The 11,132-nt window shown below is 51.1% G+C and overlaps 1 pseudogene; it reads right to left on the bottom strand.

Moving 5' to 3' along the window:
* Positions 1–7,065: 7,065 nt before the first annotated feature.
* Positions 7,066–7,131, bottom strand: LOC138512386 (U6 spliceosomal RNA; annotated as a pseudogene).
* Between the last annotated feature and the right edge of the window lie 4,001 nt (positions 7,132–11,132).

Genomic DNA, 11,132 nt, shown 5'->3' with positions numbered 1-11,132 from the left:
CCATCTATCTCTACTTACCTGAACTGCGGTTCCTGAGGGTGTTCAACCTACCAGCGCTTTGAGGTCATACCAATGATATATAGACCGCTATATAAATGCCAAGTAACATAACATAACATAACTTCAGGTAATGCCCTGGGGCCCATAGTTACAGGCCGAAGCAAAATGAGGGCCTTAACGAAGGTCCTGGGGCATTACCACAGCCCATAAGACCGGGGTACTAAAAGCATTTTTGTTTCTGTTCCGAGACGCTCCAGTGTTTCAGAGCAGAAAAAATGTTTTTATAACATGGACGCCGGGAAAGGGAAAATGAAATCTGTTTTCCCTTTCGATGGCGTCCATCAAAAAAAGTAAACAAAAAAATGGTTGCCATGGAAAGGAGGAAGGAACTACTAAAAAGAAGGTAAGTGGTGGTGGCGGGCTGGGAGGGAATTCTCTGGATGGATGGAGGGAGGGGATAGGGGAGGACCATACTTACCTCATTCCCCGGCAGGGGAAGATGGCAGCCTCCAGTCGTGAGGCGGCTCATAGTGGGGGGATTACCGCTGGTAATGCCCCTGTTCCGAGTCTCCTCATTAGCTGAGAGGCTACCACAGCCCCGCCGGGTACTAATATGGAATATAGTATATCATTTTCGAATTGCATTTAGCTAAGAAAACCAGACAAGGGATCCATCCAGGGACCCATCGATTCCTCTCTGTTCCCAGCATCAGCCCCTTACCTTAGCGAGTAAGGTGTATTTATAAGGTATACTCACAAGTAGAGACTGACGAATCCCCCTCTTCTAATGGTTCTCTGCTGCATCTCAATGGACCCTCTACTCTCTACTAGCTCTTATGATTCAGGCGTATTCCCTAACAATCACTAGAAGATGTCAACAATAAGTTGTGGCCGATGTATAAACATTCTTTGAGCGGATGCCCAAACAAACTACGTATGGTAACTGGGCAGTTATTATATCGTACCGAGGCCAAAAGTAAAGGCTTTCTGCAAGCTATTAATTCAGCTTCTAAAAACACAGAGCTAGTGTGAAACACTGGCTCTCTACACATACTAATATAGAATAGTCTGTAATATATCTTGTTGCACACCAGTGGCGGCTGGTGAGTTTGAAAGTTGGTGGGGCGTAAATTTCCCAGGGGGAATTTGGGAGCGAGGGTGCACAGCATGCAAGCCCATACCACACAAGGAGGGTGCAGAGGGAGTCATCCTCTCGCAAAAATATTTGACAAATGGCCTCCAAAAGGTACAATTTACTGTCCAAACCCACCGAAATATGACATAAAAAGCATTAGGTTTTACATACTAATGGTGGTACATTATTCTTACGTGTGCAAGTGTGATGGTGCATTTTACATCAGCTTGTATTGCGAATAGTTGGTACTATGGTGTGTGCATAAAGAAATTCATTAAATAGATAGTAATGATGGAAAAATAGAATTTTTAATAAATATCATGCTGAATAAATATTCTTTTAAATGGGCTGACCAAGTCGCTTCACACTTTATTAAAAAATCTCTATAAAGTGTTGCAAAAGGAGCCGGAGTGGAGGCAGTGTCTGGGATGCTTGGAGGGAGTCAGGGCTACAAGTTAGCCCTGAGTCCTGACATTAGTATAGCCCCAGATATTTTACAGACATAGCAACACCCCTGAAGTAACTTATCAAACTGGTCCACATTTGCAAAGCATTTCCATTTGCTGATGTATGGCTTCATAGGCAGGGGTGCACATGATAGAGGTCTCTGCGTCACCTCCCACGGGAGAAGCATGGATTATGGAGTGATGAAGTGGGCGGCCACCTTTCCAACACAGTGTCCTGATGGCACATTATAATTTTTGCTTAGAAAGCACACAATTTTTGTCTCCGGATGAGAGCAGAAAAGACGAACTTCAGCCACGACGTCTGGTCTCACACAAGATGTTTGCACCAGGCAAGACATCAGCACGCATGATGTCACCATGGTAAAGAAGGCTTCATGTTTGCATTACGGACAGGATAAGATAAACACTGCATATGTGAAAGATACCAAACAGCAACCTGCAGGTGACCATGTAAGCACTTGTGATGAATGCAGTCAACACACTTGTCCTCAAGGTGGTCACAGTGACTATTGTATCATCTCTGCCCTCAGGTACTTACACACGATTCCACGGGAGCACCTTACCAGCTATTGCCATAAAACCAGACAAGGTTAAGCCTTGCGGTGATGCTCAAATCACAATTTCAGTCCCATACCTCAGTTATAAAACTAAACACGTGAAGCGCAGATCACGACAGAGCCAGACTGTCACGCACAGTCACTTTCAGGACCATATATACATTTAAAGAAGAAACAAATGGAAGCACACAATACGACAGAGCCAAACTGCCCCCCACACTCTCTTCTCACACTATTCCTATTAAAGAAAACTCAAATGACGTCAGTGGCATTCACTATATTCTACATGAAACTCCTGTTGCATACTCACTCCCTGCAAGTGGAAAAGTGTTAGTTCCTCTCCACACGTGTGGCATCATGCTCCATTACGTTCATGAAGGATGTTGTCCACTACCGTATTTTGAGGATGATTGCGTGGCATTTCAAATGCTTTTTGTATGTCAATGCAATAAATCTTAAGAATCACACATGGGCACTTTAGGCAGCAAAAGTGTGTGTCTAAGCAAGTTCTAAATGTGACACACGTAACGTTCAGGTAACATTACAAAGTATACGTGTAGCACGGATACTTTGTAATGTTACGTGAACCTTTATGCAAGATCACCATTCAACTGCCGTACGCGCGCTGTGCCGAATGAGTTCTTATATTTCCAATCAAATCGTGAGAACCAGTCTTGTGTCTGACTTTGCAGTCCAGAGTCAGACACAGGACTGGTTCTCACGATTTGGTCATTTGGACTGAGGAGGACCAAGGCAGCCAAGCTCAGACTCCAGTCCTGGGCTCGGATGGCCTTGTCGTCGTCCTCTGTAGGCCGCTGTGCACAGCACAGCTAGTGCTCCGAGTCCTGGCCGCCTGCGGCCCGGCCTTCACCAAGAATCCTGGGGAAGGCAAGGCGGCGAGCGGCAGGCAATAACACCATGGTCGGTGCTCAAGCCGTGACACTGGCACTGCATCTCGCAGTGAGATGTAGGCACAGTGCCGCGGCCGCCCGCCATAAATTAAGGAAACTCGTAGTCTTCCCCATGCAGCGTTAGGCTGAGTAGTGTGGGTTCCCCCCCTGCTCTTGACCCTGTTATACTGTGCCCTGCCCCATGAATGATAATGCGACAGCTCTGTTTGCGTGGAAAAATTAAAATGGCCGTAGGCCTTTATTATATACAAACAAATGGCACTGTACACTGGTTATGACAGCTGTACAGTAATTAACACTTTTTTGGGCACCTCGTGTCCAGGGGTTGGGATGCCCCCCTTCCTTTAGCCTCCCTTTCGATGTCCTGTGGCATCCTTTCCTGGACACGTGCCGCCGCCTACGACTTTTTCTTCTACCGTGTACCGTGACAGAGTACTCGGCGTCCCTGTTCCGGTTTTCCTCTTTCCTTTCTTGTAGGGCGGGTTGGGTGGAAAACGAATCCTTTACCGCCTTAACCAGGCCCTGGGAGCTTACCCGAGTGAGGTGAGCTCCTAACCTGGTTGTGTCTTGTTCCTGCTTCTCTGGGGTATTTGTACCCCTTCCACCTTTTGTTGTGCTGATTTTATGCCGCCGGTGCTCCTTCCTGTCCTCCCACCCCCCTGTTACTTTTCCCACCTTGCTTCTGTCTACTTGTGTTCCTTTGGGTCCTGCCGCGGATGGGGGCGCCGCTCTGGCTGCCCCTCCCTTTTTCTTTTCCCACCTGTTGGGATCCCCCCACCCTGCGCCTAACCCCCCAGGCCCTCCAACGTGCCGCACTTCGTGCAGCACGGGGCCCGGGGCATAGGCTGAGTAGTGTGGGTTCCCCCCCTGCTCTTGACCCTGTTATACTGTGCCCTGCCCCATGAATGATAATGCGACAGCTCTGTTTGCGTGGAAAAATTAAAATGGCCGTAGGCCTTTATTATATACAAACAAATGGCACTGTACACTGGTTATGACAGCTGTACAGTAATTAACACTTTTTTGGGCACCTCGTGTCCAGGGGTTGGGATGCCCCCCTTCCTTTAGCCTCCCTTTCGATGTCCTGTGGCATCCTTTCCTGGACACGTGCCGCCACACCTGAGGGGTTGCTTGTCTAAACCGCTCAGGTCCCCCCAAAACAGTGATCTTGCCCAGCCCCTCATTGCATTCCTTATCCGTGTGCTATTTGTTGGGTCCGTCACCCCGGCCACCTTTGTGGTATATGCGGCCGCAGACAAATGTGCTGCTGCCCATCTTTTCCTTTTACCCTGGGCCAACGCTTTTTTAACAGCAATCGCCCCTGTTGGCCATTGACATTTTACCTACGTCTTGTCCTGTTTCCGCTATCACCCCTTTACCTGCTTTTTGTACTGCTTACCCGTTTTGTACGTTCCTGTCCTGATTCTCCTTGCCTCGCCCTGGTTCCTTTGGTTTTACCTATTTCTCGGACCTCTTTGTTGCTATTTCCGCTTCTCCTCCCGTGGCACCCATGCCTTTTCGGGTGTGGGTGTTAATTTCTTGCCATACACCTGGCCATATTTACCTTTTCCAGCCAAACCTATGGCTAACCCTTTCCTTATTTCCTGTGCTCATTCGTGGAACCCATGCCTTTCCCGGTATGGGCGTTATTTTCCTGCCAACCCGTGGCCATATTTTCCTTTTCCAGTCGGCCTTGTGGCTGACCTTTTCATTATTTCCGATGTTTCTCCGGGGAACCCATGCCTTTCCCGGTATGGGCGTTATTTTCCTGCCAACCCGTGGCCATATTTTCCTTTTCCAGTCGGCCTTGTGGCTGACCTTTTCATTATTTCCGATGTTTCTCCGGGGAACCCATTCCTTTCCCGGTATGGGCGTTATTTTCCTGCCAACCCGTGGCCATATTTTCCTTTTCCAGTCAGCCTTGTGGCTAACCTTTTCATTATTTCCGATGTTTCTCCGGGGAACCCATTCCTTTCCCAGTATGGGCGTTATTTTCCTGCCATACATGTGGCCATCTTTTTCCTTTTTCCAGTCAGCCTTATTGGCTAACCTCTTAATTATTTCCGGAGCTTTATTCGTGGAATCCATGCCTTTTCCCGGTGTGGGTGTTATTTTCCTGCCCTCTACGCGGCCATATTCTCCTTTTCCCGATGCTTTATTCGTGTAAGCTTAATGGACACTTTGGCATTTCCCCTTTCCTGCCCTTCCTCTTGTGCTCCATTCTCCCAGCTATGCTTTTCACGCTATCTCCCCTGCCACCCCTTTTGCACCGTTGGTGGTCTGTTACTTTGCTACTCTGCCGTCCTCTTTGTTTCCCCTATTGACTGCCCCACAGGTTCTGTTCCCCTGACCTCAAATGATTCCTTGTCGTTATTATCATGTCCTGATGTTTGTACCTGTCTTTGCTTCTATCATTATTTTCCCATCATGCCCAAATGTTTTGTCGCCTTTAAGACTTTCTGTTGGTATGTTACAAGTGACACCCCGTCATCTGTGTATTACTGCAATATAACAATGTACCATCTTTGGAAATCCGCCCTCCCCTTATAACAGGGGTCCTTGCTACTGGTGCCCTTTTAATGATCCCTTCTCATCCTCCTACATGTCCTCTACCTTACAGTCAGGTAGACTGGTCAGGTAACACCCGTTCCCTGGTAACTCGACCCTGGCGTACTTCCTTGTGCCACCCTCTGTCGTATGGGAAACCCGTTGCCCACTGGTCCAGGTCCCCCTTTTCTGTTCGTTATTGCTCACTACTCCCTTCCTATTCACTCATGCCTTTAAATGGCCCCCCTCTTTACCTTTGCTACTTTTCATCTCTGAAGACGTTACCCCTTGCCTCTTGCTTCTTAACCTTCCCTCCACGGGTTCTGGGCGACTTACCCTGAGCCGTGCTGCATGCTTTTAACCTTTTTACCAATTTTCCCCCAACTCTGTTCTCTCTTTTCACCGTACCTTTCCTTTGCCTCCTCAACGGCGCCTCCGGCTGCTCCTGTGCCCCTCTTGGGTCTTCTCTCGGCCTCTTTTGGCTTTGTGGTATTCCTCCTTGCTGCTGCTGGACTCCCTTAGCAGCAAAGGCGACCTTGCCCTTGCCTTTTCATCCTTCTTTATTACATCCAGCACCCCTTGTGCTCCATGCTCCAAGGTTCTGGGCGACTTACCCTGAGCCGTGCTGCATGCCTTTCACCTTTTTAGCATTTTTTCCCCAACTCTGTTATCCCTTTTCACCGTATCTTTCCTTTGCCTCCTCTACGGTGCCTCCGGCTGCTCCTGTGCCCCTCTTGGGTCTTCTCTCGACCTCCTTTGGCCTTGTGGTATTCCTCTTCACTGCAGCTGGCCTCCTCTAGCAGCAAAGACGACCTTGCCCTTGCCTTTTCATCCTTATTCATTCCATCAAGCCCCCATTGTGCTCCATGTTCCCCGGTTCTGGGCGACTTACCCTGAGCCGTGCTGCATGCCTTTAACCTTTTCACCATTTTTTCCCCAACTCTGTTATCCCTTTTAACAATACCTTTCCTTTGACTCCTCAACGGCGCCTCCGGCTGCTCCTGTGCCCCTCTTGGGTCTAGCATGTTCTTCTCTGGCTTCTGCGACTCTTTCGCCACTTCTCTTGCCCTCTTCTGTCCTTGGGGTACCGCGGCTTCCTCGTCGCTGTTCGTGGAATCCTCTAGCAGCAGGGGCGACATTGCCCTAGCCCTTTCTTCCTTTTGCATCACATCCAGCACGCATTTGGCCCCCTGTTCTTTTTCTGCCTTTTTGGCCCATGCGCTGAATTCTTGCGTTCTTCTTGTTCTTTCTTCCGTCATTCCCGACTTTTGCCTCTTCTGGCTTTCCTGTAGACTTGCCTTTGCTCGCCTTGTTCCTCCTGTATTGTTACACCGGGCCCCTGTCTGGCTTCCCGTGTTGCCTGTTCCGACCGTTGTTCTAATTTGGCACGTACTGCCTCTTTAATGCTTACTGCTGACTGTATTTACTGCTTGTGCCACGGGTGCTTTTAGAATATGGAACGCTTCACGAATTTGTGTGTCATCCTTGCGCAGGGGCCATGCTAATCTTCTCGGCGTGCCTTTCCTTTCTTCAGGTGCTTAATTGTCTCCTGGGCGGACGCTGCCCTAACCAGCTTGATCTCCTAAATGCGGGCTTCCCCAGCAAACCCCATACTGCTTGTCGGATCCACCGTGCCTGATGCGGCCCGTGATATCACCCTCGGCACAGACAGGAGAAAAATACACAGGGAAAAACAGGGGCAGCCTCATCAACTCGGTCCCTAATATTTACCTCCCTTCGTTAACTTTCCTTATTTTACTACATGCGCATGGCTACCAAAAACACCCTTGACTCCCACTTACGGCCAGAGGGGGCTACCACTCCCATCCTCACTCCTAAGCACTCCAGGAGCCCCTTTCCCACGACAGTTTTAAACAATTGCTAGTCACTGGTGCGCCCATGGTGCCGTGGTCGCAAAAAGGGGGGCCTGCCATCCAAGCAACATTTCCCTCAAATTACCTGCATAGCGGCCATAAACCGCCGTGGCCGCAAGAGGGGCATGCCATCACAGCAACTGTGTCATAAAATGTATGCATATCGCTGCGCCACATGCGACACCATTCTTAAACCTCCCCTACCCCCCAGGCCCTCCATCGTGCCGTACTTTGTACTGCACGGGGCCTGGGGCATTGCTAGTTGGCTCCCTCTCGGAGCTGTGAACTGACCTGACGCTGGCCCCCCCCACCGCCCATGCTCCTGGTCTGCTCCGTGTCGTCCTGCTTCCAATGTGTGCACTGAACGCACACTGCGCTGTCAATTCAGTGACTGGCCTGTTTTAGGTTCTCGTGGCAGCATTCGATCCTTGCCAGCTGCTGCCTCCGTGCGAAGCTGAGGGTAAAACGGACTGGTGGATCTGCTTTGCCTGTCCTTGCCTCCGGTGGACGCTGTGGGTTGTCCGTGTGCCTTTTTCCTGCACACCGTCTTTACTGCAATGACGAACTGTGGCAAGGCTGGAGGGGTTGGGACGATGTCCGTCCCTTCTGTTTGTCCTCTACGTCAGGCGCGCTGTTCGAATTGTGGAGCCTGCGGTATTTCTCCTCCTGAGATTCCTCTGCTGACGGTGGCGGGCAATGTGCTGCGGCCGGGAGGGCTGCGCCGAACTCGGCCCTGGTTGGTTCTTGGGTAATTGGTGCTGGTGGCTCGCCACAAGCCCGGCCGTCGCTCGCGGCACTCTATTCTTTTTCTGGCCAATCGGCCGACGCGACAACTTGTGAAGCACCCGATCACTGCTGCCAGTATTTCGCTGCAGCCCGTTTTCCCTGCCCCGAAGCCCCAAAGCATTCCCAGTGCATGCTCCAACTGCTGGACCGGCTCCTTACCGACCGCCCTTTCATGGCTGCTGCGAAGTTCCCCCTCTCTGGAACCCGCGCCACAACTGGAAAACTTCTTCCTCTCGGTCGGAAACACTGCACGTCCTCCCTGTTCAGCCCAACTGGAAAAAGCCCTCTTCATGGTCATGGACTGCACCGTATTTCCGCCACTGAAAACCATCCTCGTCAGTCAGGAACTGCAGCAAACGAAACCTGGAAAAACGAAACAAAATCCACGATCCGGTGCCTGCTGCCCGCGTAGCTTCCTGGTTGCCGCTTCTCCCGCGTCATTCACTGCCTCCGCAGCCTGGTTCCCGACGATGTCTGTTGTGGCGGTCTTCTTTTTTCCGCACGCAGCTCCGGCCTTCGGGTCCGCCGCTGCTGAACTTTCGCCAGCCGTGGTCCCGCTCTTCTCCGTTGGGCTATGCTGCCACCGCGAGGTGGTTCTTCCTTCTTCTGCACGCCGCTCCAGGCTCACGGGTCCACTGCTGTTGTCCCCGCTTCTCTCCAGCTGGGGTCCCGCTGTTCTCCGTTGGGCTACGCTGACACCGCGATGTGGTTCTTCCTTTTTATGCACGCAGCTCCAGGCTCACGGGCCTCTGCTGCTGTCCCCGTTTCTCTCCAGCCGGGGTCCCGCTCTTCCTGGGGTCTTCCTTTTTCTTCGCCGCAACTGTTCTTTGCTCACCGCCGCCGCACCCTGTGTTTCCCGATGTCGGCTTCCTTCACTCCGCAGCCTGGTTTCCCCCGATGTCTGTTGTGCGGTCTTCTTTCTTCTCCCTGCAGCTCACGCTTCCCGGGTCCTCCGCTGCTCACACCGCTTCCCGCCAGCCGGCATACCTGCTCTTCTCCGCTGGGTCTGCTGACGCGATGTGGTAGGTTTTCCTCCTTCCCCACGCAGCTCCGGCTTCCCGGGTCTTCTGCTGCTGTCGCCGCTTCTCGCCAGCCGGGGTTCCGCTCTTCTCCGCTGGGTCCGCAGCCGCGATGTGTCGGGTCTTCCTCCTTCCCTTGCAGCTCCGGCTTCCCGGGTCCTCCGCTGCTGTTCCTCTGGATCCGCTGTCCCCACGAGGTTGGGCTTCCTTCTTCTTTGTTCCTCGACCGTTCTTCCCGCCGTTTAAACCCGCAGAGGTGAAAACGACCAGGGAAACCGACCTCGATCCGCTAAGCCCGCAGAGGCCAAACGAAAACGAATCCTTTACCGCCTTAACCAGGCCCTGGGAGCTTACCCGAGTGAGGTGAGCTCCTAACCTGGTTGTGTCTTGTTCCTGCTTCTCTGGGGTATTTGTACCCCTTCCACCTTTTGTTGTGCTGATTTTATGCCGCCGGTGCTCCTTCCTGTCCTCCCACCCCCCTGTTACTTTTCCCACCTTGCTTCTGTCTACTTGTGTTCCTTTGGGTCCTGCCGCGGGTGGGGGCGCCGCTCTGGCTGCCCCTCCCTTTTTCTTTTCCCGCCTGTTGGGATCCCCCCACCCTGCGCTTAACCCCCCAGGCCCTCCAACGTGCCGCACTTCGTGCAGCACGGGGCCCGGGGCAGATTCATTGCGCATGGTGAAGACTAAGAGTTTACTTAACTGTGGTGAATGAACACGTCTACAAGCCCAAGCCAACACTGTATGTGAGCATGGGTAGCGTTTCCCTATGCTATCATCTATGAGCTATATGATTAAATGGCTGGATAAATGGTTGGATAATTGCCAGCTGAAAAACACTTCATTCAGAAATGTGTCATTTCACATCTGCAAACATTCTTCATCTATGTATTCTATAGAGAGCTATATAGTGCCTATTATAGCTGCGCAAGTACAACAATGCACTTCTAAGCACTGCATGTCTAGTACCTCACTGGGCTACCGTGAAGCCTACTAGAGCTTTTCTAAGTGAAGCAATGCTCTTCAAAGCACTGCAGCCTAAATTACATCAGGCAAGAAAACACCTGCTTTTGCACTCCACGCTAGTAACATGATAAATCATGCCTTCACAAACTCTGCATAATATCAGACTTGATCTGCTGAGCCTGTCAGGTGGCCCAGGTCTAACCAGTCCTTTTAGACCTCTAAAGCCAACATGAAACTAATGGTCTATTAAGAAAGCAAAGGAGGCATGAGCCCGCGGCTTCCCAACTCCTCCTCTCCTCTGCAGGGTGGATTGGGCAAAAGTACTGGACTAAACCGGTCTAGCGCAGAGCATATCTAAGGGGCAGAGGTATGACAGGGTGCAATCTCACTGAGGGCCAGGGAGTTTATGCTAGAAAGGCTTAGCGAGGAAACATGCAATACTATCCCAGGTCCCCATGAAAACGTTCAGGGGGAGCCATCGGAAATGGGGTAGTCACTACTACCACGGGAGGACCTACTGGCCCCACCGTGTATGGTCCACCCCCTGATGGACCAGTGAATTCCTCATTGGGGCGAAGAGGGCCTATAGCACTCTGCAAAACATGTCAAGACGTTGATGAATGGCGGCATGAGCAGAAGTCATATCAGTTCGAAGCTGAGTGATAGCTTGAACCTGGCCAGAGGTATTGGACAAAAAGTCGGGAATTGCGAACCACAAACAGGTAACAGTCCCCACTGTAAGGCTATTTCACCTGCAGGGGCAAAAACAAGCAAAACCCCCAACTTATGGACTAATGGTACAACTCACTTAGTATCAAAATGTGATTATTAACAGATCAACATACCCGGGAAGCAAAACAAAGATAAAGTCCA

The sequence above is a fragment of the Ambystoma mexicanum genome, chromosome 6p, assembly GCF_040938575.1.
Source record: "Ambystoma mexicanum isolate Mex_15411 chromosome 6p, UKY_AmexF1_1, whole genome shotgun sequence".
Classification (NCBI taxonomy): Eukaryota; Metazoa; Chordata; class Amphibia; order Caudata; family Ambystomatidae; genus Ambystoma; species Ambystoma mexicanum.
Note: the sequence above shows the minus strand (reverse complement) of the source record. Positions and strands in the feature narration are given on the sequence as shown.